The 24,744-nt window shown below is 43.5% G+C and overlaps 1 protein-coding gene across 2 annotated transcripts in view; it reads right to left on the bottom strand.

The window, feature by feature from the left end:
• SHROOM3 (shroom family member 3) overlaps positions 1 to 24,744 on the bottom strand; it is a 317,982-nt gene that overhangs the window by 154,075 nt on the left and 139,163 nt on the right. Inside the window, exon 1 of one of the 2 annotated variants that reach the window (XM_067736316.1) lies at positions 15,057 to 15,277. The exons of the other annotated variant lie outside the window; for it this stretch is intronic. The gene's annotated coding sequence lies outside the window, so the exon portion shown is untranslated. Of the gene's footprint in view, positions 1 to 15,056; positions 15,278 to 24,744 lie in introns of those variants that run through there. 2 annotated transcript variants of the gene reach the window in all.

Raw genomic sequence — 24,744 nt, 5'->3', positions numbered from 1 at the left:
CTCCAAGGTGCCGATCTTATTCCAACGTTTCACACGGTCAGACTGCATAGAAAGCCAGAGGATTTGGTGATAAACCAATACATCTCTGTCCTGTTAGTTCCAAAGTATGTGTTTTTTAAAACATGACTGTCTCAAGGACCACGAGCTGATCAAGATTAGGTACATTTACACCACATTAGATTTAGGCAAGCTGCAATGGCCCCATCCATTGGTCTCCCAATTAGTACAAATGCAGAGTAATAGAATACAATGCAACAACGATAATGGGGACAATAAAAATAACTAACACTTATTGAGCACTTACTGTGTGCTAGTTACATGCATTGGCCCATTTAAGCCTTCTCTGAGGAAAATACTATCATCCTCATTTTGAAGATAAGGAAACTGAGGCAATGGGAGAGAAGTGATCTGTCCAAGGTTCCAGAGTCATAGAGTCAGTGACAGACCCAGGATCTGAATCCAAGCAGTGTGGCTCACGAGGCTCCTCTCCAAACTCATGTCACACTTGCACAGTGAGCTCCACTGAAGAATCTGAAGATGTACTAACATTCATCACAGTGAAAAGTAATTTGTTTTCCTGCAGGTCGACCAAGAGGGATTCAGCTTAAAAACCATTTCCTATCACTGACTGAGTTTATTATTGTAATTAAATTTACTTTTCCCAACTATTTACCAATCTCCCTCCACTAGTAAGCCTGGGTACTAGTGGGTGATCTTTCAGAGCAAAGCAAAAGCTTTTGACAGAGAACAAAAGCAGGAAAATTGACATAGGGCTGCAGCAGTCATTTAGTCATGAATTTATATAATTTTACAGCTTTTGATAAAGACAAATAAATGCATAGCAAAATGTGGATTAACTTTATACGTTGCAGGATAGAAATGCATAAAATCTGGGGGAAAAGCTCTTTGTCCAACTTTTTCTTTTTGAGATGATGCGACTACCTATAGGACTTTGTAATTTTCTTTTAGGTATTCTAAGTCTCATTGAGGCTTTTTTCTATCATGAGCAGCACTTATCACGGGGGTTGTGTCGGAAAGTACTCCATCAATAGTTTGTGAAATAAAGATAATCAAGGAGAACAGAGAAGAAAGAGCAAAAGGAAAGTTCTATGATTCCTCCCGGATGGCTTCACACTTGACAAGTATTGGAAAGGCCAACCTTCCCTTTCCCTGAAGAAGAGTGTTGAAACGTGAGGCATTTCCTCACCCAGGCTCTCTCTTCGGCTCCTTCCTCTATCACCACAGAACAGCTGTGTGTCCACAGAGGGCTAAACGTCTCTAGTTGAAAAGTGAACACTTAGTCAATCTGGTGGTTGTTTTTTTTTCCCACCCACAATCTCCCAAGCAACTGGCCTGATGATTTTTTTGGACTGAAGTGTCTGACAATTTGAGAGTTATGTAGAAAGAAGCCAACCCAGACTAAACCTGCAAGAACGATTAGTAGTTGTTTCTCTATACAGACAGGAAATAAGTTCAATTCTCAGAAAGCAACTGGAAGGCTAATTTCTCACTGAAAAAGACAGTCCAGTATTGGATAATAATCACCTGATGCTCCCAAGAGCCATTATTTAACTCGGGATCTCTCAACCTTGCACCACTTGGGCCAGATAGTTGTTTTTTGTGCGGGCTTCCTGGGCACCGTAGGACCTGAGCTCTCTCCACTTAGAGCCAGCCAGTAGCAAAACCTCCCCAGCTGTGACAACCAAAACCGTCTCCAGACCTTGTTAAAGGTCCCCTGGGGGCAAACCACCTCCAGTTGAGAACCGCTAATTTAGATATTTAACTGTGACCGAATTTTCTCCCTTCTCTGTCATAGCAAACAAATTATGGACGGTTCATTGTAAACATTTTAAAAGCTTTTCTTCTTTCTCAAAGGCATGATAGAGTTCAGCGTAGTATAAAGGACAGACTTTACGCTCTTCCTGGTCTCTGACTCTAATTCTCGTGGTTGCTTCACAAGGATTCAGTGACAATCAAGAACAATAATAGCTCATGCTTAAATGTGTGTTTCTTACCCCAGGCACTTTAACAATGTGAATTCTCACCACGCCCCCTTTTACAGGTGAGACAGAAGCACGCTAGTTGTTTGGTTTCAGTTACAGGGCAGCATAAAACATTTTTAATTTGTGAAAGCATAAAATGGGGGCATTTACAAAAATATCACACCTCTGGGCAATGAAAACTGGCATGGCTATCAGTGACATTCCAGAGCAATGACTGTCCCTGAGTATCTTATCAAGACCGTGTCTTGATAAGGAAAGTTAAGCACACTTTGGGTGCAACTGGCTAATGAAATCACATGCTAGTAGTTAACAAGAAATATTCTTCACTGAATTATTAAATGTAATCTATCAAGTGTAGCTTCAGTGGTTGATTGTATCCTAGAAAAACATCTCAGTCACCGGAAAATCAAGAGTACCATAGTTCTCTGCCTTGTTTCCAGTGGTTTCTACAGTCTAATGGTATGCTTCTCTATCCCCAGCATGGTCAGCTTAACCTCTGAAGGCACTCAGAAAGGAGCAGGCAGTCTATGGAACCCTCCCTCTGATTCACGTAGCATGCACATTTTTCTCCTTGGGCCAACCATTAAGAAGGCAACATTACATATATGCACCATCTAATGGATGGCAGCCCAAGGAGTGATCAAAGTCTGCAAAAGCAAATTGTATCTCTTCTTCATGTCTGAACACTGGCATTAATAACGAGAACAACAACAACGGCCATTGATACCACCACCTGTGACCAGCATGCTACCTGTCAGGCCCGACGCCAAGCACTTTGCTTTCATTACCCCTTAACCCTCACACAACAGCTCTGTGAGCTGAGTCATATTTCTCGCATTTTACAGATGAGGTTCATAAAGGTAAGTATCCTGCCCAAAGTGATGGAAAATAATGACTTGGCATTCAAACCCAGGACCATTCAACTCCAAAGCCTGAGCTATTATCCCATCATGACAAGCACAGGGAGACAGAAAGAACCCTGCTCGCGGGTCCACTATCAGGAAACGAACAACAAAAAAAAAGCTTTCTCCAAAGGAATGGGGAAAGGGTTTATATCATTTTACTCTTGAAAGAATAAGGGTGAAGAACTAGCTGTCTGCAGCTGGGCATTACTATCTTGTAAAGACTGGTTATCCACAGCAGGAGGTTTTGCTGTACTTGAAAGGGGAAGTGACCATTTTCTTTAATATCAGCTAGCCATTCTCTGAACGGACACAGCTCAAGACCAGGGTGTTTTCCCTCTAACTCAAAAGCAGCTATGAAAACCTTCCTTTTAATCTTTAACTACAGGCTTATACAAGGAACTTTTTACTGTTACTCAACAGTTAACACCTTAGTACATACTGTGTCAAAGTTCTCGGGTTTATCAGTCTTTTCTGGGAAGCCAGAACTTTCCACTGAACCGCTGAAGTTAAAAACTGGGGAGTCATCCTAATCACCTCTTCCTCCCTCACCCAGAGAGCCAGCCTGTCATCAAGTCTACCTGTTCCACCTTCTAGATGTCCAATCCACCACTTCCCCCCCTTCGCCTGCCATAGCCTTGGTGCAGGCCTTCACTATTTCTCACCTGGACCAGTTGTTGCTCACTAGTTTCTGCTCCTCTAGACCTGCCATCTTCAAAACCACCCTCCAAAATGTAGCCAGAATGGTCTCTCCCAAACATAAATCTGATTTTGCCCCTGATCTACCTTTTTTTTTTTTAATTGAAGTATAGTTGACTTACAATACTTCAGGTACATAGCAAAGTGATTCAGTTTTGTGTGTGTGTGTGTGTGTGTGTCTGTGTGTGTGTGTGTGTGTGTGTATTCTTTTTCAGATTCTTTTCCAATATAGGTTATTATAAGATATTGAATATAGTTCCCTGTACTATATAGTAGGTCCTTGTAGTTTATCTATTTTATATATAGCGGTTTGTATCCACTAATCCCAAATTCCCAATTTATCCCTCCCCGAGCCTTTCCCCTTTGGCAACCATAAGTTTGTTTTCTATGTCTGTGAGTCTGTTTCCATTTTGTAAATAAGTTCATTTGTATCATTTTAGATTCCACACATAAGTGATATCATATGATATTTGTCTTTCTACTTACTTCACTCAGTATGATAATCTCTAGGTCCATCCATGTTGCTGCAAATGGCATTATTTCATCTACCCCTGATCTGCCTTTTAAATTCTTCATTAGCTCCCCATCACCTTCAGGGTCCTGTTCAAACTTACGAGCATCCTCACGTATGTCCTCCAATCAAAAACTAACGAATATATTCAGACAGAGCTACCCCCAGCCCACTCGGCACCTTGTGCAAATTAGACAAAGGCACCGCCTAATCCAGGTGGGTGAAGGTGCTCCAGGGAGCAAAGCCTGGGCCGGATTTCAGCCCTGCTCCCACCCCCTCTCTGCCCGTCCTCTATGTGGGTCACAATCAGCCCTACAGCCCTGGCTTAAGGTTCTCTTCAAGCACCTCTTTGTTTACTCTGTCTAGAACACTTTTACCTACTAATCTCTCTACCCAACTCCTATTCATCCTTATGAACATCAAGACAATCCTCTTCCCCCAAGAAGCGTTCACCTATCCTATGCTACAGAAAAACTTCGTCCTAATGTGCCTGTCCATTTCCCCCACTAGACGTTACATTCTGTGAAAGCAAGGACTCTGTCTTTCAGATCTACCTGCTTATAAAGCCTAGCACAGTGCCTGGGAGACTGCAGACCAATAGTTGCCGAATGTCAAATGAACGATGCCTCTTGCTTTCCTTGTCTTGTCACCATGTAAGACCCCAGCAGTTTGGAGATTAGGCCACAGGGGGGTCTGCTTCCTCAGATTACATAATCCCTACTCAAAAAACCAGATCTCACTTAGCAATCATTTCATTAACCCATGATTAAGAAGAACAAACATCTTAGATTTCGACTTCCTGGCCCCTCCTGTGAAGTTTGCTAATACAACTGTCATTGACTATTTCATCTTACACCAGATTCTCTCCCTTCTTTTTTCATCTCCCCCTCCCAGACTTCTTCTACTTAACGAGAGCCATCCAGCTGGATGGCGGATGTGTGTGCCGGGGTGCATGGGGTAGGATTTGTGGTACTCTCTGCTTTCATTAGTGTTTGGATGTTTCCATAATTTAAAAAAAAGTGAAAATAAATATTTAAAAAAATAAAGAGTTAGCCACACTTACTGAACCACAGGCTCAACTTTTTGTATTTCTCCCTTTCCTGGGGTCTTCCCCATTCGTCCTTTATGGCTCTCGCAGTCAGCCCGTCCCTGATGTCCACACTGACTTCATTTACGACTTGGCTCAGCTGTCCTACTCACTCCTTCCTCAAACCCCTCACTAATTCCCTCCGGATACAAATACAGAATTCTCTTCTCTATTCAAGTCAGGCCACAGGAAGCAGAGCCTCCAGACTTTTAAGTCCCTGTCAGAAGCACTTGTATACCTGAAATCTAGCTATTTTACTTGTGAAAAATGTACTTTTCAATTGGGTGTGAGCCATTTTAGGAAGGACTGGACAGCTATCACACAGTTTTAGTCAGAGATGTTATTGTCTCCCTGTTCACAACTATTCTAAGGGAGCACGGCCCTGACCAAGCCCCAGCTGCAGAGGTGAGGCTGGACCAGCTCTTCCTTGGCTACAAGCAGAGTCATTCAGGTTGTTGCCCACGGAACGTGGAACTGGGGGCCAGGACCTGAGTTAATAAGGTGATGAAAGCTTGAGAGCCAGGAGGACACGTGGTGTAGGACCCATGGCTGCGTGGTGAACCAGTGCCACACACAAGTGGACGTGGGAGGACAGAAACCCAGAAGTTGGGGGAAATGCATCAGACACGATTTTGTGGTTGTTATTGCAAATGATACAAGTGACATTGAACCTACAGAGAAATTTAAGCAAAAATGGGGATTTCTTGGGAAGGCCAAGAATGGAGATAGCCTCAGGGATTGAAAATATTTTCAGGTTCTCTCCCTCATCCTTATCTCTTTGGGGGTGTGTGTGTGTGTGTGCGTGGTAGGATGGTGGATGGGGATGCAGAAAACAACCACGGAGCAGAGAACTTCAGTTTTATTTCATCCCATATTAGCCACTTCAAAAAAAGAAAACTCTGCCTTCTCTTAGATTGTGTATAAAATCTCAGGGAAGAACTCTGAGTTGCCTGGCTTGGACACAAGCTTATCTAAGACAGGTCCTTATGATTGTTTATTCAATGGTTACTGTCCCCTTCTTCCTCACAAACAGAATTCTGATCCCACTGTGGCATCAGGTGACTATGTACCCAGGAAGGTGGATCCTTCCACAGCCCCAAGAGATAAATCATCTTTCATCTACACCAATCATGGTACTCTGACTCCCCTGCTGGTTACTAGTCCAGGCATGGGTACAGGACAACGCTAGCTAATGGGCTCTGACCCAAAGGAAAGTTTGTAGGAGAGTTTTTGGAAAGTGTTGCTCATTCTTACTAAAATGCACCAAAGTGGGACTCCTTCCTGCCTTTAGACAAAGTTGTTCGAAGACATGATGCCTGGAGTTGCAGCAGCCATCTTGTAATCATGAGGGACAAATCTGAAGATTAAAATCATCATGCAAAGGATGGTAGGATGGAAACAGATAAACCTGGAACCTTGATGACATCACTATGCCATTCAGTTAACCCTGGAATCAAGTCCTTCAGGAAGCCAGTCTACAGGGAGAGTAATGGAACCAATGCTCAAAGTCAACTGAAATGAGGGACTGTGTAGTCCAAGGAGAAAGTGAATAGCTGCCTACTTGCTAAGGTTGGTGGTTCCGGACCTCTTACTATGTGTCAGGCAGTGTTCCAAGGGCTTTGTATGTATTACCTCATTTAATCTACACAACAACCCAACAAAGTAGATACTTTCCTTATTCCCTACTTTTCAGATGGGCAAAACAAGGTCCAGAAACATGGAGGAATTTATCCAAGGTCACAAACACAGCAATGCCAAGGTGGGAATTCACTCACACTTCTGACTCCTTCTGACTTAATCATTAGGTTAAACTTGGAAGTGTTCCTGGCTTGCTGCAGTTGGATTCCTCAAGCTTCTCTCCTACTCTTTCAAAGAACCCTCTTTTTATTTGAGCTGGTCTGAGTTGGTTTACTTTTACTGCACCCAAATGTTCCCTCAGGCCCTGGCATTGGCCAAACTCAGGCTTCCTTTCTCAGTTCCTTAATAAGCCTGTGAATCTCAGTGTCCATTTGTTAAATGCACTGAGTCCAAATCCCATTTTAAAATCCTGATTTGGTGGGATTCGTGGTTCCCTGGTTCGCTCCTTCCCCAATTGTCATGTGGCCAGTGTTAGCCTGGGATCTTTTAGGGGTACTATTTCTAGTGTGATAGGACTTGTTAATTATATAGAATATTAATGAGCACTTAATAAGAGAGGAAGATGTTGACACTGCCCCATTATATCCTCACCTGTAATTTTACCTGGTTTTTAACTTCTCAAAGTTTTTGCATTGTGACATCCTGCATTCACATATATCTCTGTGGCTCTGTGAGATTAAGAAGGCATTTCTATGGCCTTACTACTGTTTATTCATGTCACACCCTTACTTCCTCATTCATTCAACAAATATTTGAGTATCTGCCCTGCCCCAGGCACTATGCTAGGCACGGGGTATCAACAGTTTTCATTCTTTGCCCTCACAGAGGGCAATAAAGTGTAATGATATGCCAGATCATTTTGTCTCTAGATCAACAGGAGAGCTACCACAAATGAAATAGGTTCACAGGACTAGACACAGCAGTTTACGGGGACATCCTGCTGGCCGACTGCCTGGGTTCAAATTCCAGCTCTTTCACCATATGACCTTGGATTAGTTACTGAACTGGTATCTCAATTGTTTAATAACCTGTTAAATTGGGATTAAAATTGTAGCCTTGTCAGTAGGCTTTTTAGGAGAGCATTGTTATTAATCATTTAGAACGTAAATACATTCAAGTATCTGCTCAAAAGGAAAAGCGAGCTATAGTCTGTTCCACCCACTGATCGTGACTAAGCAACTTCACAGCAAGTAGGGGCAATATGACAACACGCTGATCTTGGAATCTGCTAACACGGAGCACAGCACAGTCAGTGTTGGGAGAACTGGGGCCCCAGGCACCAGGACCAGGGTCACCATTGCAGGAGGATGACCCATCTGACCACCCCCCTAAATGAAACAGAGCTTCTACAATCAGTTGTTTCTTGCTCTCAGAATCCCCAATTTAAGATGTCGGTTAAAGAAAATTTAAGGTGGGCTTTCCCTGAAGAATTTAGTTTTCCATAAGCATATCTTGGAAGAAAGTAAAACCACAAATCTGGAAGAGATCTTAGAAGCCAAGCTGTCGTCCAAATGTTTGATGACCCCTCTGCCCACTGGTTGCCCAGCCTCTACTGGAAGATTTCCACTGACAGGGTGCACGCTTTTAGTTAGCCTTTCCCTTTATTGATAATCTCTAGTTATCATCAAGCACTTCCTTTTGTTGTCCCCAGACCACTTTTCCTGGTTCTGGAGCAGGGATAAGATAACCCTGATTGCAAATGATGTCTTCAAATGCTTGGAGAAGAGCAAGCATTAAAGGATGCTTTAATCTCTCTCCTAGTTTCTGAGCTAGTCACTACTTGACATGAGTTCCTACCAAAATCCTTCAAGTTCAAAGGAGGAGACTCAGAGGGGTGTCCAAGAAGATCATTTTGAAAGAGGGCTCTCGAAATACCCAGGAAAACCAATCTTGCTTCTGTGCTCAGGAGAGAAGGAGAAGACATGGATTCCTTGTTTTCATTATACCTGCAACAGATTCCTCCCCACCTGGGATCCTGTGGCCTGGAGAAGGGGATCCGTATCAAAACTCAAACATGAGTACATTGTGATAGCATGTGAATTCAGTGGAATTCAACAGGACTTTTATAGCTGAAACTTAAACCAAATGTATCAAAATACACCTGTCCCTAGAGAGTATGGACTTCATACTTTCCTAATAGAGACAATGGTGTAGCTTAAACAAGGCCAGATTTTAAAAAGTAAGCTTTTCCCTTGTATGTTTGAAGGTATAGAATTGGGACCTTCTTAGGTGATAGAACTGAATAGCTAAGGGGCCAAGGTTGGGAGTTTAATTCTCATATGAACAATCAGCTTTAATCAGAACAAAACCTTCTTCTGTATGCTCACATCGTCCTATCTTTAAATCCTAGGTAGTGGTAATAATAAAGAAATGAACAATGGCTAACAGTTATTTATAGAAGATTTTTTATGTGGGAGGCACTATACTAAAGGCTTCAAACAAATTATTTCATTTAAACTTTGCAACAGCTCTGCGAAGTAAGTTCTCATAGGGTTCATTCAGAGTAAATGTCAAATGCCTTCCAATGGCCCAGAGGGCCCTGACCTTTGACCCCGCTGCACTCACCTGGCTCTTCCTCACACGTGCCACCTACACTGTCCCCAGGGCCTCTGCACTTGCTGTTCTCTCTGCTTCTAGCCTCTTCCACAGCTTACCCCAAGGCTCAGTCTCCCACCTCCTTCAAATCTTACTGAGTCTTCCTTCATCACCTTCCTCAAGGGGCCTTCTCTCACCACCCTTTAGAAAATTGCAATATTCCCTGCTTTAGGTTTTTCCATAGCAGTTATCATTTTATAACCTACAACGCAATTGACTTATTTGGGGGGTTGTTATCTGTCTCCCTTGACCAGAATGTATGCAAGGATTTTTGTCTACTTTTGTTCACAACCCTAAACCCAGCACGTAGAAACACAGCTGGCATGTGGTGGGCACTCCATAAATACTTACTGGTTAAATTTTACACATAAGGAAATAGGGACCGAGAGGGTAAGTGGTCATGCTTTTCATAGAAAGACTTCATTAGGATCCCACGTACCAGAAACCAAACTCGGAGTATACATACTTTTCCCAAGAGTTGGTGACATTATTTTTAACCATTGGGGGCAATACATTCATTCTGAATAATATTTCCAAGAAACACTAGCAATCAAAAATGTAGGGCTTCCCTGGTGGCACAGTGGTTGAGAGTCCGCCTGCTGATGCAGGGGACACGGGTTCGTGCCCCGGTCCGGGAAGATCCCACATGCCGCGGAGCGGCTGGGCCCGTGAGCCATGGCCGCTGAGCCTGCACGTCTGGAGCCTGTGCTCCGCAACGGGAGAGGCCACAACAGTGAGAGGCCCGCGTACCGCAAAAATAAATAAATAAATAAAAAAATGTAAAGATATATTCCACATGTGTACTATATTCAAGAATTATATACGTGTTGGAACAATCACTTGTCAGAATATTTTTTGACTCTACAGGAAAATTTTATTTGATAAGATTTGAGGATATATATTTTTATCCTCTTCAGTTTTTTAAATGAAAATATAAATATTTAAATATATAACAATTTGTGTGTGCCTGTATACGCATATATATTCTCATGAAAACATTTCCCAGGAAGATGGGAAGATGTTTCCCAAGAACAGCAAGGATGACAGCTTATAACACTCCTTTATAGATGTCACTCAGATTCGAGGGCCATTTCCCCAGTTCCTTTTATGGGATTATATTTAACCTTCCTAATAATGCAGAAATCCAATTTGCACATGAGGAACTACGCTTTAACAGGTTGTGCGCCTTCCTAAAATAGCTCGGTATGGGGTAGAAGTTAGAACAGAATACAATTCTTCTGTCTCCATCTAGAGTACCCATCCCTGTACTCTCAGCTGCTGGTTAGGCTTCAGGTATTTACCATTTTACAGGATCTTCTACCCTGAGGAAGGAACTCAGTTACTATAAATGGCTAACTTAGTGCCCCATCAACTGAAAAATTAAAAGATACAAATATTATTAATACTTGGCCTCTCTCTTTTTCCAGGGTCTGCTCTTACACAGATTTGAGCGACTCACAGTGGAGCCCGTACATCGTCACAGTGAAAGCAACGTCTTTGTCTGAAGTTCATTTCACTAACTAAACATCCAGGTTTCTAAAGCTCACATTATTACAGAGGGAAAAAGAAGGCAGCTGCTGACAGGATCACTAAGAGCAACAAATACCAGGAAAATCTCAAAACTCTGACCACTTTTTTCTTAACCAGAATTCTGCCAGTGATTTCTCCACAGCTTCGGAAACTTGTTTTCACCTCTACGCTTTTCCAAAAGAGAATTCTACCCCAGGGGGAAAAAAAAATTAAGACCTCAAACCAAGTTACAAATTGCTCATTTAAAGAACAGGAATTAAGGATGTGGGGGGCTTTTCTTCCTTAAAAGCTCATCACTCTGTAGAAAGAATCCGAACCCTGTCCTGATTCTTCCTGAGCAGTGGAGCAGTTTTTGGTTTTGTGTTAGTTAATTTTAATTAAAAAAAAAAAAAAAAAAGGCACCATTCTTGAGAAGCTGTTGCTATGAGACTTCCTGGGCCTCAACAGATGGCCACAGAGCAGTTCTCAGCCCCAGCTCCGGGCTCTGAAGCCCTCCACTCAGGCATACCATTAACATTCCTGAAATACTTTCGGAGGCGAATGCGGGCCAGCCGCCTTCAGACTAGCTCACCCGCAGCTCCTGGCCTGGCCTCCCTGGCCATGGGTTCTGGGTTGAGATTTGTTATAAGTGAATGATCAGGCCTCTCTAGGAAAAGACCATAGCACAGATGTTGCCTCCTCCTCAGATGAGGCTTTGGACAAACTTTACCAACACACCCCTGGGGTTTTGAGTCCTTCTGGTGAGCGGGATGGGGGTGGGGCGCACGTGTGTGTGCAGACATACAAACACGTGCACACACACACACACACACACATGCACACGCAATCCATACCCAATTCATTTCATTGTCTGTAAGCCTCTGAGCCCTTCCTGTTACAGTGATCCAGTTGAGAGCAGCAGAGTTTTGGACTGAAGCCTTTTTAGTGCCCAGAGTTGCTGAGGAAGAGGTTTAAGAATTCCTGATTTCTCTTTTGACAGGAAGACGGAAAAGAAAGGAGAAAAGCAAGGCATGTCAGATTCTACTTTCTCACTAACTTCTTGATGCTGTTGGACAAATCATTCCACATCATCACTTCTCTCCCTCTTCCAGACTGGGATAATGATACTGACCTACATGCATCAGATAGAGGAATTGATGAACCATGAGTAAGAAACAACTGTGAAATCACTGCCTAAATATCAGGTTCACAAGACCAGTCTCCAGTGCTGCCAGGGAAAAGATAAGGGAGGGACTTGGAGACAGGCACATTGGGGTCTAACTGCAGGGACCACCACCCCTGGAGGGCTGGTCCGGATTGCTGACCACAGGGATTTGGTGGAAAAGGTCTACCGGCAGCTTTATCGGTCACTAAGGAGCTTCGGGACTTGGAAAAAAACAAGTGATTCTAGAACAGCCATAGCTTTTCAAGGTGGGGCTCATTTAAATTCCATCCCCTGAGTTGTCTCTGCAAAACCAGGCCCAGAGTGTACGAGCAAAGTCCTACTTAAGTGTCTGACGCCAGAACTCACTGGATCACTTGACAGGCCATCAGAGCAATCCTACCAGTTTCAGCTCACAGACGTTCATCTGTGCTTTTCTCCCCATGATATCAGATGATAGGTCACTGCCACCATCATTTGACGTTTGTTTTTTAATCCAATCTGTGCAACGAGAAGCAAAATGACTTGAGACTACTTAGGTTCCTGCCTTCTAAAATCACCCATTTGTTCTGACGTAAAACTTCCCTCCCTTCTCCAAAATACGAACCTTAGGGTTGCTGGAAGCAATTAAAACCCAAAATAAAACAAAACATGCCTTTGAGAGGTGTGGCCTAACAAGGAGCGCCCACTCTTTCCTATTAACCAGGGACATTTTAATGAAGCTATCTATAGTGTGGAGATGAGGAAGCTGCTTCCTTTTCCATTTGTCTAGGGCTACGGAAGCACATCCAGCAAAGGGACATTTTGCCCAGTTGTTCAGCTGCTGAGCTCACAGCACCCCTACCCTCCATCCGCCAGTCAGAAAAGTCTGGGGCAAAGGCTGGAATCTGTCTTGAGGGAGGAGAAAAGAGAGGGAGAGGTAAGGGGAGGGCAGTGTCTGACGTGCACGGCTTCATTTGCATAGCTGACCCTTTCAAGCAGAGCCAATGGGGCACACACTGTGCGTCTGGGAGGGCAAGGCTGAGTGCGCTCTATTGTGTCCCATTGTGTGCTACCCATGACACCAGGGGGACCGCCACCACGCCTGCCGCAGACGAGGGAGCCTGGCAGGCATTCCACAGTTCCAGAAAGGAGACACTGGGGAAAAAAATAAATATAAGATACTTATCCCCCTGTCTCAGTCTAACTCTAATGATACTGTTCTCGGGATGAAATGTGTGTGTGCGCGCGCGTGTATTAGTTATTAACAATTGTGTTAAATTACACATTTGTGGGTCCCCTTGTACTCTGCAGATCGGTACGGGGTTTTCTACACTCAATATGAAATGTGCGCTTGTCGTGACTTTATTTCCTTTTTAACTAGAGAGAGAGGTTTTTCAACTAGCTCTCTCTTCCTTTCTGTACCTTTTTAGGACACTGAGGTTTTTATGGACTGTGATTTTTTTTTTAAGATAGTGATTAGGGCTGAGATGGAATTTATCCCTTCATATATAACAATGACCTATCCTTAACCCAGGAAATCATCTTTGATTTATACACTCTCTAGGTTGTAATTCATAAGCAAAGGTAGAATTTTGAAATTTAAATCAATGCTAAATATTCAAATTTATTTAGCTTTCCAACATTCATTTCTCCTTTAACTCCCTCAACATTTATAAATTCACTTAGTATCTACCTACCAACGGATCTAATTTTTCAATTATCGCCAGCCATCTGTACTATTTGCACACACATTACATTTTAAATGATTTCTGTAGACTTGTGTGATGATCACGTTTCACCCCATGGGCAATGTCGTTTCTGATGCTTCTATTCATCAGAGCAGTCATTTTTACTATTTATATTTAGTATTAATACGTTGATCTTATTACAGGAAAATGTCTTTATAAAGAAGAGTTAGTTCACAGCTGAGAAAGATGGAGATTTCCAACTGGCTATAAATAATGGAAGAAAAAAACATACTTCAGGATGCTTAACATAGGTCGCGAGCATGTGGTTTCTGAATACTTATCCCTGTTTTTCACCATCTCTGTCCTATTACTGTTTACTACTTAAATAGAATCATTCAGAATTGGGGAACACCTTCCTACTATCTTTGGAATATGGTGGGAAAAGTAGTCTCAGAACGTCTTTGGATTTAGAAATGGACCTTAACCCATTTAGAGAAAGTTTTCATTAAAAAAAATAAAAATCGTTTCCTCCCTGTCACGACAAACAGGCAAGAGTGTAAGCATTAGTCTGAACCACTAGTCTTTCTACCAACCTTGGATTACTGAACCCTAGAATGAAAGTATGCTCACAGCAATCCAACAGGAGGTTCCCAAAGTATCCGTCAATCCACTTAAAAGTCCATAAAATGAAATCAGAGTAGAGCTTAAGCTTAACCGGAATCATGGCTTAATATTCCTAAGAGTCTCACTGTTGCTCAAATAGGTGCTTCCCTCTAGGATCTGACTTTCTCTGGAACATAAGGGTGGAGAAAAGCGAGCCGAGCAGTACAGTCAAACCCCTGCTGCTGACTCCCCCTTGCTGAGCAAACCTTAAAAAGAAAAACTGCTTTCCCATCACAAGAGGAAAAAGTTAAAGATAGCTTTAAAAATAAGCAGTAATTAGAATTAGTAAATCCACGGTTGGAAGGAGCCTATGGCCCAACATATATATTTGTTGGCCTCGATGAAAAGTTTCTTTTCATCACTCGAGCTTCTCATCAAATAGGCAGGAGTGCACAGTGATTTGTCAAGTACCCCTCTCTCCACTTACATCTTTATTTCTGCCTTGGTGTCATTTTGCCGGCACATCTGACAGCCGAATCACTTAGGAATTTCATCATAAAGGCCTAAACTGAAACAACTTCCTCGCCTCTCTTTAGCTTACCTTCCTGATACTGGCATTTCTGTCGAGGTATACATAGAAATCACGTCGAGAAATACCTGGTTTCAAAAGGACTTACCTTAAGGAAGTCTAAGCCGGCATTTCCACTGACCTCAGCTATCTGTTGGACGACTCTGTCCAGCATGACACTGGGCCGAGCCGGCCGCCGAGGGGCCTCAGTGGCTTGGGGCAGGTGGCACAGAGGCACGATTCCGGCCCGGAAAGAATCCCCGGGAAGCAGCCCCGGAAGGCGAGGGCTAAGACACAGGTGTCAGACACCACCCAGGCACCTCCGCTCCGAACCTGCAGTCAGACGGCTGCCCTGATTAGCCAAGTACAAAAGGCAGTTCGGATTACTGCCCTCCTCCCAACCAATCGCCGGCCGGCCGGCCCTGACAGCAGCGGGCCCCCTGATGGAAGGGGAAGTACACGCGGCCAGAACCCGAGAGTGGCCGTGGGCACGCAGCCCCGTGCGCTCTGCAGAAGCTGCTCGTCAGCCTGTTGCAAGCAGAGCCCGTGGCAACGGGTAAGCCCTCTCCTGCCAAAGGTCGCTCTAGGGTCCTTTGACTCACAAAAACTCGATGCACCGTGATGACGGTTAAATCGAAGCGAAGGACAACAGAATGAATGGCGCTGGCAGCTTCACTCATGGGGCTCCCCTGCCTGCTATTCCTCCCTCCCCTTGCTGGTCCCCACTAGGGCTTCTGTGCAGCTGAATAAGTTCAATTTTTAATTAGCTATGGTTTTTGCAAGCAACAGTTTCTCACAGAAACTAGGAGGAGGGGAGGGAGACTCAAAAAGGACAAACTTTCTACAGTCATTGTTTCCAGCGATCACGTTCAATATTATAACCACCCCCAGACACAAAAATTTATAAAAGTAGTGCTTGTAAAAAAACAAAACAAAACAACAACAAGACACTGCATTTGAAAATTCAGCCCAGTGGAGTGCCAGGCAGCTCACCTTTGCGCATGGAATCCTGACAGGTTTTCTGAACTGCGACTGTGTTAAAGGAATTTCACTTACAACTATCATCTGAGCCTCTGAAACGGCAGGCCTTTGCAGCTGTATGGAGAAGCAGTGCTTTCTTCAAGTTTTGGTATTTGCCCCAGACTGTAGGGGTCAGCTTAACAGTAACCACAGACACACACAGAGAGAAAAGCAATAGGGCACACAGAAAGAAAGCAATTCCAAGTGTGTCTCAATTCGTGGGTATGCGAATGCATTTTCATTAGTTTACGGCTGCCACGGTGGGAAAAAACAGATCACGGGATCCACGCATAATCTGTAAACCTCCTTGCTATAGAAGCTTTAAAAGGCTTCCAGATTAATTTTTTAAGATGTGGAAAGAAGGAAAGGGAGCACGTACACACACACATACACACACACACACACACACACACACACACACTGCAAAATTCTGACATCACAGGGGGCATTATACTCTAAACACAGTAGTAATTTCCACTCCAGACACCAAGAAAGTCTGAAGCATCCTTGAGGATGTTAGTACATTTCAAAGGTGAAACTAATTGTATTTAGAGATTGTCCCTGTGTTGACTAGCAACGCTGTCTCTCCAGAATGCTCCCCTTGAATTCCAGAGCTATCTCTATGCCTATAATATGAAATCTAAGGAAACATGATTGAGGCAAGTGTGGGATAGGAACAGTGGTGGTCGGGGGTGGGGGGCAGAGAACCCTCTTTCAAAAGAGGAACCTCCACTGGATCTCGCACCCTGGATGCATTCTATCAGAAGTAGCCTTCTTTCCTTGAGGAAGGCAAAATTCTTGTCCCAGCTTTGTGTTTTCCTCTCCCACCCTATCGCCTTCCCACACACCACAAGTGAGTTGCGTGTCCTTCCATCACAGGCTACTCCCACCAAACCAGAGTTCAAGGGCAGCCGGGCCACAAAATTCATTTTGAATGTGTCAGATTTAACAACCTCCTGCCGCTGACCAGAAGCTGGTTTCCACAGTGCACAGTGACAAATGGTTCTGCTTGATATCTGGTTATCACAACCAGCCATCTAGTATGGGAATGCCATTCCTTCAACCAGCGGGACATGACCACCAGTTTAAAGGAGCCAGGCGTCTACCCCCTCTTCATTTCACCAGTCATTTCCTAGTCCAGCTCTGTGAAATCTAAGCTCGCTTTATATCTACTCCCGTCCGAGCTCCCTATGACAACATCCTCAAGGGATTAGTGGCTCCAGGAGCTAGATCACTGTGTATGTTCTCATGGGTGCTATGTTACATTAGAATAAAAGATATCTTTATGTGGTTCTTCAGAGAAACTAAAATGAGCAGGCAGGTATAGAAAAAAAATTGTATTGAAGCCATCAAATCACCTGTCCTTTCACAAATTATGAGATGAATAAGAAAGTCATTGTTATGTTTACAAAGAGTGAATGCCTATGTAGTATTAGACTGAACCACATAAAATGGTCAATATTTGACAATATTTGGTCGACTACAATAGCAAGTTCATGTGATCCAACCTGTAGCTGAACTAGTTATCTACTATACAAATACTAATTAACTATGTGTCAAAACGCAGTTACTATGTTACATTCTCTAATCGCCACAATTCTATAAGGTAAATACTATAATTATTGTTACAACTTTAGAGCTGAGGAAAGGGAGGCTTGGGGAGGCTGAGGAATGTGTTGAACACCTCACAGCTAGCGAGCATCGGAGGGGGGATTCCCAAGCTGGCAATCTGACCCCAGAGCTCATGCTTTGAACCACTGCCCTCTACGAAGGACAATTTGAATTCTGACTTTGGCATTCACTAGCTTTGTGACCCTGAGCTGATAACTAAATTTCTCCAAGCCTCAGTTTTCTCTCCTCTGAAATGGGACTAATAACAGAACCTATCTGGTGTGAGGACAGAACATGATGACGTAAGCAAAGCACTTAGCACAGTGCCCAGCCCAGGGGAAGACCTCAACTGTTACCTCATAGTGGTGGTATCAGCACAGTCACTCTGCCACCTTCACCAGGACCTCAAGTGACATCCCACGGCGTGTCCCCATCACCCTTTGGTAGTGCAGTGGCCACGCATGGGCAGAAGGACAGTGAAGCCTGGGTCCTGAAGTCTGGAAGCACTGCCCTTCAGAGTCAGCAATGGTTACCTTGGCGCATGGAAAGTTCTTCACACTGGAATGTGCAGCACCCCGCAACCCCTTCATGTGGAAGAGAGACTCTCCTTGCCATGCTGCCCCCCAAACCCTGCCCTCAGCCCCATCTTCTATTTCCTGCTCGCTCTACTTCAGATTTCTACTAAGAATCTGGAACACTTTCACTGACACCTTAGATTTCTTGTTTATTACCTCCTAGCTTCTTTGGCCATCAGCTGTAGACGGTTAGTCAATCCATGTTTGAAGAAGCACTGATGATCTAATCTGGAAGCAGAGCTGTGGAACCCACAGCGCTGGCCCAGGAGGTGGTGGGCCAGGCTTCCTTCTGATTCTGCCACTGACCTGCTAAGTGACTGTGAACGAGGCACTTATAGTCTCTGGGCTCAAGTCCTCACTAATCTAGAACATCACTAAGTTTCTTCCCAGTACTAATATCTGTGGTGAAGAGAAAAAAAAGAATATACTAGATGAGCTTTTGAAGAAACGTGGAGTTTTTCTTTTTCCTTTTCTCTAAAAGCTAGTAGCGCATCTACGCAGGCACATCCTGCTTCCTTCTGATCACCTTTTAAACACCCACAGGCAGGAGAGTTTTATTTTACTCTGTTGATAAACTGCAGACCAAGATAGATGGCCTTGATTTCAGAACACCAGACTTCCACGGTATTTGTCCTTAATGATTTGCACATGTCCTCGTAGGGTGCTTGTTTGTGGTTAGAGATGGGGGTCTATGGAGGGAAAGCCTCACTAAATAATGAAGAAAATGTGGTTCCCTTACTTACTTTCAATTTCTTTGTGTCTGTGCATAACAGTTACACTGTTCTCCAGCAGTTGTAAGTTACACGTCCACTGTGTAAGGTAGACTTGGATGCCTGTAGAGCAGGGGTCCCCAACCCCCAGCACAGTTCCTAACCGGGTCCCACAGCAGGAGGTGAGTGGAGGGCGAGCGGCAAAGTCTGGCGCTCCCCATCGCTCCCCCTCGCCCGCATTAGTGCCTGAACCATCCTGCCCACGACCACCACCCTGGTCCGTGGAAAAATTGTCTTCCACAAAACCAGTCCCTGGTGCCAAAAAGGTTGGGGACCGCTGCTGTAGGGCACTTACTTGCCTGTATTTTTATGGCACACTCCAGAAGCTCGAAGTACTTTCACAGAGTATGTTTTTTAAAATTAAAAGTTTGTCCTCAATATCCTGTGATAATCCATAATGGAAGAGAATTTTAAAAAAGAATGTATACGGACTTCCCTGGTGGCGCAGTGGTTAAGAATCCACCTGCCAATGCAGGGGACACGGGCTCGAGCCCTGGTCCGGGAAGATCCCACATGCTGTGGAGCGACTAAGCCCGTGTGCCACAACTACTGAGCCCGTGAGCCACAACTACTGAGCCCGCGAGCCACAACTACTGAGCCCAAGTGCCACAACTACTGAAGCCCGCGTGCCTGGAGCCCGTGCTCCGCAACAAGAGAAGCCACCGCAATGAGACGCCCGTGCACCGCAACGAAGAGTAGCCCCCGCTCCCCGCAACTGGAGAAAGCCCGCGCGCAGCAATGAAGACTCAATGCAGCCAAAAATAAATAGATAAATTTATATTTAAAAAAAAGACTGTATACATACGTATAACTGAATCACTTTGCTGTACAGCAGAAATTAACACAACATTGTAAATCAACTACACTTCAATAAAAATAAATAAATAAATAATATAGGCACTTCCCATATCCCCCCAACAAAAAAGTTTGTCCTCAATACTCCCAGGAGGAATTAAAAGAATTTTATGGGGCTTCCCTGGTGGCACAGTGGTTGAGAGTCTGCCTGCCGATGCAGGGGACACGGGTTCGTGCCCAGGACCGGGAAGATCCCACATGCCGCGGAGAGGCTGGGCCCGTGAGCCATGGCCGCTGAGCCTGCGCGTCCGGAGCCTGTGCTCCGCAACAGGAGAGGCCACAACAGGGAGAGGCCCGCGTGCCGCAAAAAAAAAAAAAAAAAGAATTTTATGAATGGAGGAGATGGAAACAGCCTCTTGGCCTCTGATCTACTTTCTTTCCATAGAGCACTCACCTCCTTCTAACATACTGGATAACTTACATATGTATTACGTTCATTATTCATTTCCTCTCCTCACAAGGATGTCGACTCCATGAGGACAGAGATGTTTCAGACCATGGCTGAGTCCCAAGCACCTAGAGCAATGACTGGCCATATATTAGATGCTCAATAAATAAATTAAACTTTATAAAATCATGTAAATGATTCAGGTAGACCTGTACCCTACGCATCTCACTTTTAGAAATCATACTGTGTCATCAAAAATAAGAGGTATTGTACAAAAGATCACACCGGCAAGGATAGTGATAATGACCGAGGTGATGATAAACAAACATGTGGGTTCAGTAGTTTAGCCCAACTCTGCAAATTCCCACATAGAGGTTCCAGGCTGAAAGAAAACTGGGCAGTGAGCCTAGAGCAAAACAATAAGCTCAGGTTCTCTTTTCTAGTCCATTTTCCTTCAATTTCATGGGAAATTGTATTTGGTAGAGAACTCCAAGTGTGTCTAAAGGAGTCAGATCCTTGAGGACACTCCAAGGAAAGTGGAGACAGAGCAGTTGAGCCATGCTCACTTTGTACTCAAGGGAACATTTTTTTAATCCCAGTCTGAGCACACGTTGACATCAAGGTTGATAAGTAATGCCTGTAGTCCTCTGAGTGTCATAAAAGATGTCAGTTAAGTCCAAAGTATTATTACACAATACCTTTCCTGTATAATCATTGCAGGACATAAAGCATTTATGATACATCTGAAAGCATGATATTTTCTCATTGCTAACATTGCTGACGACAGTCACAGTTCTTCAGTTTAATTCTGCTCGTATTATGCCGTCCCTGACCACAGAGACCAACAGGCCTAAAGTAATCACATCACTCTTGTTCTTTTTCTCTCTTTACATTCTCTAATTCTTTGGGGAAACCAAGGGATTTATTTCTTCAGAAGAATGTTAGTGGCCAGAAGGTGGCAAATAAAGGCACGGGGTTCAGTCATCCCTTCAAAGTCCCAACATCCCCAGTGGGGAACCCCAAGTTACCATTTAGTACTAAGAATAACAGGTAGAGGAATTACGTTTGGGTTCACTTTTTACCCTCGGGGATGAAAAAAAAAACTCTGGAGAAGGAGCATTGCGGAACACAAATTACAGTATCCTTAATGCCTCATTTCAATCTCTAGGAAAACTACACAGCTGATATAAAAAATGAGTAAGGTGTGCCAGTAACAACAAATACCAGTGACATTTATAGACTTATATTTGTATTTAGTTTCTTAGCAGGTGCTTACTCTGTGTCAGGGAGGATACCAAGTACTTTACATATTTTAACTCTTCCAACAGCTCAACTAGGGAGCTACTATTATTACACCTACTTCACAGGTGAAGAATCTCAGGCACAGAGAGATTAAAAACTTGCCAGAGATCACAAAACTAGCAAGTGGTGGTAACAGGATTTGAACCTGGGCAGTCCGATTTCAAAAAATACGCTTTTTTTAAAAAAAAAATTTATTCATTTTTGGCTGCGTCGGGTCTTAGTTGCAGGTGAGGGCTTCTCTCCAGTTGTGTGCAGGCTCAGTAGTTGCAGTCTGCGGGCTTAGTTGCCCCGAGGCATGTAGGATCTTAGTTCCCTGACCAGGGAGCCCACTGGACCACCAGGGAAGTTCCGCAAAGAATACGCCCTTAAACACTACTGTCCATGCCAGATCTGCTGTGACTTAGAAATGGGTTGTGTATGGCATGTACAGTGTGGAGGTATTTTTCCAGCTGGCAGACGTTTCCTTAGGGAGAATGTGGCTGTGGGGCCACACAGCCCCCAGCCACATATCAGCTGAGTAGATCAGTTGAATGGCGCCAGCCAGCAGTAACGAGAGAGGTTGTCAAGCAATTAGCCTGATGATAATTTGGTATAATAAAACCTGCTTCAAATCATAATTTAAACGGACAGTGTGGAGAACATTCTTCCTTTTGCTTTCCTAACCCTCCATCGTGTCTAGAGTTGAAAAAGGCAGTTTGAATCATAGTGGGGCTAGCAAACACACGTTCCTTGAAAAGAAATGTGACAGGAGACCCACACAGACAGGCAGTCAGCCCATTATGTGGAAGTTTCACCCAGTCAGCAAACATTTCATGAGTGCTTTTGCTACGGTGGGTACTGGAGAGATCAAAGCGGGTAAGACACAGCGATTTCCTGCCCCAGGTTAGTGTTGGAAATGGCCAACCATCCCTCTACTGGAAAAGACTCAGTCTGGACAACTGGTTGGAGATGAAAAAAGATAACTGGGCAATCAGTGTTTGAGCTACCGGGCTGGGAAACTCAAATGCCAACTGGGCCAGGCAGGCAGGGTCAATGGGCAGAGTGGCAGGTGTCAGATCATAGGAAGCACCGGCGCCCCAAAGTAAACGGGAGGGGGTACACCTCACCTGATGTGGGTATACCCGGCTCCAACCCACTGCTGTCATATCGTCTGATTTTTCCAGAAGCCAGATTCTTGTGTCAAACTCCCACATTTTTAGTGAGGATTAAACAAATATTTGCAGGCCAAATGCTTCTAGATCAAACAAATGTCTGCAGGCTAAATACTTGTGAGATGTAGTTTTCAAATTCTGTTTTAAAAGTTCAATCAAGAACTTTATCAAATTCACTGAGTCGACTAGCTTTAATAGTGGATTTGGTATATGTTGACCTTCAGATCCTTATGTACACCTAGTTTCGATCATTTTAAATTTTTTATTGATGTAACATACACAGAGTGTATCAGGTGCGCTTATGTAAACAGCAAAAATGATATAGGCTATGTCCAGCATCCGCGTGAGGCTTCTTCCAGACTTTTCCAGCCTATTCCAGACTCCCTGCCCTGACTTTTGACCTCCATCATCAATTAGCTTTGCCTGCTGTTGCCTAGTTCAAATCTTAATCACAAGAAATTGATACCAGATGTAGTTGCTTCAGGTCTGAAAGAAATAAAACTGGGTTTAAACAAATAAAGGTACAACCAAAAAAGAGTCCCGGTAGACCCAGCCCCACGATGGAGCCACATACTAGCCCAGTGCTTTTCAAGTTCTGATGCTTCTGACTTACATGCACCTTCGCTTTCCGAAAACTATCATTTCCTGTGCGAATAATATAGGCCAACTATGTACTTGTCACTCTGCATAGAGTATCTCATTCAAGCATCACAAAACCCCTCTGAGATACAAATTTAGATAAAATGTATTCCAACCGTACAGCTAAAGAAAACCTGACCGTGGTAGGTATGCAGCTGGATCCACACAGCCAACTTGTACAACGTTTAGGTTCAAAGAAAGGGCTATTACAAAGCCCAGGTACTTTTCCAATGGACCACACGGCCTACCCATAAAATTACCAAATGGTGTGTTTTCTTAACTCTTCCACAAGAATATGATAAATTTCAGTTCTTAACCAGGAACATAATGAACCTTATTGAATTTAGCATCTGACTAGGAGTTCATGCTTCACTTTATAAGGATTGGTGGTGGTGGTTTGAAAGCTGACCTTTATTTTCTAGGTACTTTTATTTTTTAAACAACTTAATGAGAATATATATATGTATATATATATATATATATAAATTTAACACATATATATAAAAATATATCTGGGAGGGAGGGAGACGCAAGAGGGAGGAGATATGGGGACATATGTATATGTATAACTGATTCACTTTGTTATAAAGCAGAAACTAACACACCTTTGTAAAGCAATTATACTCCAATAAAGATGTAAAAAAATTAAAAAAATATATGAATCACTTTGCTGTACACCTGAAACTAACACAACATTGTAATTCAACTATATTAAAAAAAGAGACTCAATTGTCTGACACATAAAAAAAGTCAATAAATGTTAGTTATCATGATGATGATGATGAGACGTTTAAAACAAACCTGATTACGAGGCCCAACAAATTAACTTCCCAGGATATTGAAACAATTTGAAGATATGATGCTGGAACCATTCTGGGTGAACAATAGTCAAGAAATAGTGGAAAATATGAGAGTCTGAAAAAAATCATGATTTTTTTAAAGTGGAGGAGTAGATGGCAATAGATTCTAGAAACAGTGGACAGGTGGATTTCGTATAGACCTCTAGAAAAAAGAAATCTGTAGGAGATTAATTTGATGGTTCATGAACACCCAGAAAGTCATCTGTGGTCACTAGAAGCCACCATGGGCTTGCTGAGAGCAAGTCATGCTAACATCTCATTTAAGAAAGAAAAAAATGGGGCTTCCCTGGTGGCGCGGTGGTTGAGAGTCTGCCTGCCGATGCAGGGAACACGGGTTCGTGCCCCGGTCCGGGAAGATCCCACATGCCGCGGAGCGGCTGGGCCCGTGAGCCATGGCCACTGAGCCTGCGCGTCCGGAGCCTGTGCTCCACAGCGGGAGAGGCCACAACAGTGAGAGGCCCGTGTACCGCAAAAAAAAAAAAGAAAAAAAATGACATTATAATTTCATAATCGGTCCTTCCTTTGTGCTGTTGTATTACTCACAAATTTGATAAACAAATCTTCCTCTGTTAAAATAAAATAACTTAATGAACACAATGGTAATATATAAATAAATATATATATTT

This window comes from Pseudorca crassidens, chromosome 4 (assembly GCF_039906515.1).
Source record: "Pseudorca crassidens isolate mPseCra1 chromosome 4, mPseCra1.hap1, whole genome shotgun sequence".
Taxonomy (NCBI): Eukaryota; Metazoa; Chordata; class Mammalia; order Artiodactyla; family Delphinidae; genus Pseudorca; species Pseudorca crassidens.
Note: the sequence above shows the minus strand (reverse complement) of the source record. Positions and strands in the feature narration are given on the sequence as shown.